Source organism: Anolis carolinensis, chromosome 3 (assembly GCF_035594765.1).
Source record: "Anolis carolinensis isolate JA03-04 chromosome 3, rAnoCar3.1.pri, whole genome shotgun sequence".
In the NCBI taxonomy this organism is placed as follows: domain Eukaryota; kingdom Metazoa; phylum Chordata; class Lepidosauria; order Squamata; family Dactyloidae; genus Anolis; species Anolis carolinensis.
Genome location: NC_085843.1, coordinates 245,394,889 through 245,401,133, shown reverse-complemented (window position 1 = coordinate 245,401,133; position 6,245 = coordinate 245,394,889).

Below are 6,245 nucleotides of genomic sequence, written 5' to 3'. Positions count from 1 at the left end.
CATTTCTAAGTCGAAGCGCCGGCATTGTCCGTAGACACCTCCAAGTTCATGTGGCCAGCATGACTGCATGGGACGCCGTTAACTTCCCGCAGAAGCGGTACCTATTGATCTACGCACATTTGCATGTTTTCAAACTGCTAGGTTGGCAGAAGCTAGGGCTAATAGCGGGAGCTCACTCCGCTCCTCGGATTTGAACCACCAACCTTTCGGTCAGCAAGTTCAGCAGCTCAGTGGTTTAACCCATGGTGCCACCGGGGGCTCCCTAAACTATCTATAGGCACCACAATTTAACAAGAATATTAGTTGGAACACTAAAGGTTTACTAATATGGTAAAAAAAATTGGAAACAGAATCCAAATGAAGACTGAGGAATATTTTGGGGTGCAACTGGTCTGCAGAAAATGAAACTGAAAGGTGATATGACAGCTCAGTTTAAAATTGTTGAAGATGTAGTGAGTAGGCTTGTTTTCTAGTTCTCTGGAAAGTATCACCAGAACAATATTTTCGAATGACATGCATGAAAAGATGGTAAACCCTCCTTCTCTTGAGTTTTTAAACACAGCTTGGAGGTCCATCTGTCAGGAGTGTTTTAGCTGTGTATTCCTGCAATGGCAGAGGGTTAGACTAGATGTGGGTTCATTCCAGTTTTTGAATGCTATTATTTAACCACTTATGGAACATCCCATACAAGTGCAGGCAGTGGGACTCAAAAATGCAATGAAGGATGCCGGATGTGGAAGCATTTTTGAAGCTCAAAATTGTGGCAGCTCCCTGATCCAGCCACATGGAACACATCTGTTTAAAAGGGGCCTAGAGCAAGCATTAGACGTACTGTCTTGCTGTGGGTTCAGAGTTCTGGAGGATGTGTTGACACTGACTGAGGATGAATGAGAATTTGGGAACAGCTAGCAACAGGATGCTGCAGACAAGGTGCTGAAGGTTTTGGCAGCCACGCAAGGCACTCACACAAAGCATTTGGAAGAGCAGCTATGATCTGCAGAGGATCAGGAGAGTTGTCATAAAGCCCCGAGGGCCACTCCAAATCCTGTGGTCTATGACTAAAATAAGCAGAGTACCACTCCTTGTTTGAGCCATCCACATGTCTTCTTAAGCCATCTGCATGTGTTTCTGTACTAAGCAGGCTTCTGAAACTAGTAGAGCAACGCCTCTCTAAACAAGAAACATCATTTCTGCACCAGTGTTTTGAACTTTTCACTCTTAGGTCCACCAATGTTAAGGGATTGTGGAAATTATACTTCAAAACATCTTCTCATAACATCTTCATACCCCTGCCCTAATGCCTGTTGCCCTCACCACTTCCATCCTGGCACAAACACAATACCATAGTTAACTATACTTAAGGAATCTAACACTTTGTATAATGCCACCAAGAAAATACTCCTTGATGTCAGTTGTGAGGGTTTGCCTCTCTGGGCTGGCTCCACAGTTTCAGCCCTTGGGCTTCTATCATGCAAAGATTCCTCTTAGGATCTGGTACTGGACTCCAAAATAACTACTGAACTTGAGAAGTAGATGTCTTTATTGCTGTGATGATGATGACAAATTTAATAATTAACCCCCTCTCCCTATGGCTCGAGGTGGGATGCAAAATGGTTAAAACAGACAGATAAATACAACACCATAAAATGCATAATTAAAGTACACACAACAAAGACTGACACCAATATCAATAAAACGCAGGTTAAAATTCACAGTTTAAAATTGACTGGGTAGGATCAGTTTGGTAAAGCACCCAAAACATCTTAAATTATTTTCCTCTTTAATTCTTCAATGAAAATATATCTAGAAATATAAAAACTAACACAGTAAATATTTATAGTCTAACATGTTAGTTGAACATCCAGCATTCAATTATCTCTATACATAATAAAATGGATTTGTTAAAACAAACTAACATTTTCCCCTGAACTCTTTCTCACACTCTCAGTTCCCACCAAACCAAAGTCGCTATCTCAACAGTCACCATCCCTATCTATTTTTGATCTAGCCCTTTCTCTAATTCTATCTGGCCCAATCTTGTTCCTATCTCGACCTTGCCTGTTGCTGTCTATTCTCTGTCCCTTTAAGACAGCTCAAGTCTCTGTTTTTGTATTCTTGTTCCCCCTTCTCGGATATGTGGGGAGACACAATTGGCTGTTTCTTCTCAGTTGGGGCAAGCTCCTCTCTTCATGCCAGGGGCCCTTTCATACACAGTTATAGGGCAATGATTCCACTTTAATTGTCATGACAATCTCCTTTGAAAACTGCTGTTCGTTCAAGTTATGGAGTTTTCTTGGCAAGGTTTTCAGAGGAAAATTTCCTTCGCTTTCCTCCGAGAGTGAAAGAGTGTGACTTGCCCCCCAAATTCACCCTGTGGGTTTCTATGGTTAACCATAGATTCGAACCCTGGTCTCCAGAGTCATAGTCTGATGCTCAAACCACTATACCACATTAGTTCTTGTGCGGTTTAGAGAGGAGTATTTTGAATTTTCAGCCTAAGAACTCTAGTGCCTCTCTGAGCTACAAACCCCAAGGTTCCATCGGATTTTGTCATGGGCACTAAAGTAGAATCATACTGAGGTCATAGTGTAAAAGGACCCCAGGCAGGCCTGTAGCGAGGGGGGGGGTTAGGGGTTCAAACCCCCCCCCCGATATTTTTCAGGTTATAAAAAAAACCTGGTTTACTCATGAATTTTAACTGGTTAACCAAATCCCCATGTTAAGTCTATGAGACGCAAAACATTAAGAGTCCCTCCAGGCACTATTTCAAGCAGATATTGACAGGTTTGTAGCGGGGAGAGGTGTGTGCTAGGGGTTCAACCCCCCCCCCCCCCCCCGAAATTTTCAAAACCCCTCCTGAAATTTTTTTCTGGCTACGGCTCTGACCCCAGGTAATTGTTTTTTTTTTTTCTGCCCTCCCCATTCCCATCCTGGCTCAAATGCAATATTACCATGCAGCCAAAGATATGAGGAGATGATCAGAAAAGAGGGAAATAACAATCTTTGAAAAAATATTTGATTCCCCAGCCAGAATGGCTGTTTTAAATAAGTCACAGTGTTTTAAAAAATACAACAGTTTGCACGGTTCCTTGCTGGAGATGATTTTGTCTAATCTTGCCCGAACAATATCTCATTTAAGAGATGCAGACTCAGCCAGGAAATGGAAACCAGGGTGGTGCAGTGATTTAAACACATTAATTTCCTGCTTAAAATGTGCTCGTTTTAATTGGTGTTATGTCAGTTAATCAGCTCCTTTGTTAACCAAAGCAGATTAAATCATGTTTGTGACATGTATTAACTGCATCATGAATATGGGGGAAAAAATAGGTAGAAACACTACTAAAAAATCTCATCAGTCTCATATATGTTTACCAGCATCTGGCATCATGAAGTTTTAGGCTGAAACAATCTATTCTAAATTTCCATGCTTCAATAAATATTTTTTTTAAAAGCACAACATTTCAATGAATTCAGGGGATGAAATTCATCAGATGCTGTATGAGGTTCAGATCCTTACCTTTCACGCATCCCACACATTGTAAGGAAATAGGGCTAAGCTTTCTAGAGCTTTTCCACCATGCAAGCTCTCTCAACAATCTTCGGTTTATCTGGATGCAGATCTCATTGTGATTATTCACATTCTAGTAATATGTGGGTTCTTTATGCTTATTCACAATCTGGTAGTATGAAACAACAAACCTATAGAAACTATCTTGTCATAAAAGGCCATACAGAAGGCAAGTGTAGGCAAACATTTCGTTACTTAGGTGAAGGGAAAGGTTTTCCCCTGACATTAAGTCTAGTTTTGTCTGACTCAGGGGGTTGATGCTCATCTCCATTTCTAAGCCGAAGAGCCAGCATTGTCCGTAGACACCTCCAAGGTCACGTGGCCGACTGTTGCATCCCAAGGCTGCATAGGCACCTTAAAAACCACACTGGAGCCCAGAATATAAGCAATCAAGCTGTTTATTGTAGAATATAAGTAAGCACAAGCAAATAGAGTTCAAAGTCAATAAAGTGGATGAAAGTATAGATCAAAGTCAATAGAGTGGATGAACCACCCAGCAATATACTTAACTGTCCTTAAACAGAAGTCCAAGAAAGTCTATCACGGATGTAATCCAAACTGGAACTGTGCTTAGTCCCACAAGAAGTATCAAAGGTAGTCCACACAGAGTTCTTTTTCCAAGCAGGAAACAGCAGAAAGCTACAAGGAGCAAGAACCAACCTCAAGACTCCAAGAAACTATAATCCACAAGGCAAGGAATCAGGAAGGTCCAACTGGAAACAAGATTGACAAGACAGGAGATACTTGAAATCCACAAGGCAGGATCTTGGCTTGAAATACACAAATGCAAGAGCACGAAGAGAGATCTTTCTCACTTGAATTGCAAAGTTGACACCACTGCAGTACAAAGGAAGCAAGGAATATTTAAGGAGATTTCAAGGCTAGGGAGTACTGTTCGTCTCATGAGAAAGTTGCTCATTAACACATCTGTGAACCAAATGCTGACTTCATCTCCAAAACTCCCTTTCGCTTCGCCCTTGCGTAAACATCCCCCTTCTGTCAAAACCATCTATCTTCTCCTCCGGGCTAACAAACCCATCTGGCTGAACTCGCCTTGACTGCTCATCAGAATGTTCATCTCTGGTTTCAGAGTCCTCTGTTGAAACTAATTCAGGTGCCCGCAGCTGGATTGCAGGCCTATAATCAAAGTCTTGGACTATAATCAAAGTCTGATTCTGACTCCAGCTCAGGCTGAGCTACAACACCGGCATGACTGCATGGAGCGCCATTACCTTCCCGCCAGAGCGGTGCCTATTGATCTATTCACATTTGCATGTTTTTTAACTGCTAGATTGGCAGAAGCTGGGGCTAGCAGTGGGAGCTCACCCCGCTCCCCTGAATCAAACCACCAACCTTTTGGTTAGCAAGTTCAGCAGCTCAGCAGTATATCTGCTGTGCCACAAGGGGCTCTGCTACTTAACCATATTGGAATTTACTGGTAGATTTTCCAAGAAGAAATACTGGGTGTGCAGCAGGATTGGGTGCTGTATGAGACCTCCATGCCCAGTGATGAGAAATGAGTAGATTTCTCACAAGACCATTGTGAAACTGGTTCAGAGATTATCATGAGCTGAAAATGATTATAAATAGTGGAGACACAAAAAGCTTGTGGAAGTTCCCAATAATTCCCCACTGCTCGCATGTCTAGCATGGAATTCCGGTTATTGTCATACAATAAGGGAAATTTTTCAGGCTCTGAATCTTTTATTGGAATAGGAAGGGTAGGAATCATATATCTTACTCCCTTAAGGGAATTTCTACATCACTCAGCTAAAGAGATATGATTTCATTGTAACTGTCATATCCCCATTCTTTGGAATCTGGGGAGTTGGAGTTGGGAAGAGTATTTAGTATTTACAGCCAGGAAACTCTAGCACCTCAACAAATTGTAAAAACAATGGTACAACAGGATGTGGGCAATTCAATATTAAAGTAAAAGTGCTTTGGTTGTATTATATGAAAGAGCCCTTAGAGTCCAGTCTACCTTATGTAGAATGAAGCTCTGGCCTCGGGTGGAGTTTTATGGTACATAGGCTTCATCTTGAACCAGGGACACGGCAGGGCCAGCTGGGCTGAACTGAACTCTCTGTTTCACTCACCTGTTAAGAAAATACCCTGACTGAGAATCATGTAAGCTACTGCAGGGATAACAATAGGCACTGTTCAGGCACATACATTTCCCTCATGTCCAGCATACAGTATTCTGCTCACATGATGCTCACTGGTTTTGCTTCTACTTCAGTATTATTTACTTACTTGTTTATTTGTTTTGCTGGCACAGAACAACTCCCAAGAATGTAGCCACACAGGTGACAACGTTTCCCATTAAATTTCCTTCATTCTACAAATTTCCAGATTTGCTGTAACATAAAACTTCAGTTAAGTATTTAGAAATATAAGATGGCATCCTTTTTCTCAGTTCCATTACCAATGGACATCAATGACTGGATATATCTCCCAAAACTACCTTTTTTAATGTGTTGTCGAAGGCTTTCATGGCCGGGGATCACAGGGTTGTTGTATGTTTTCCGGGCTGTATGGCCATGTTCCAGAAGTATTCTTTCCTGACGTTTCACCCACATCTATGGCAGGCATCCTCAGAGGTTGCCTGCCATAGATGTGGGAGAAACGTCAGGAGAGAATACTTCTGGAACATGGCCATACAGCCTGGAAAACA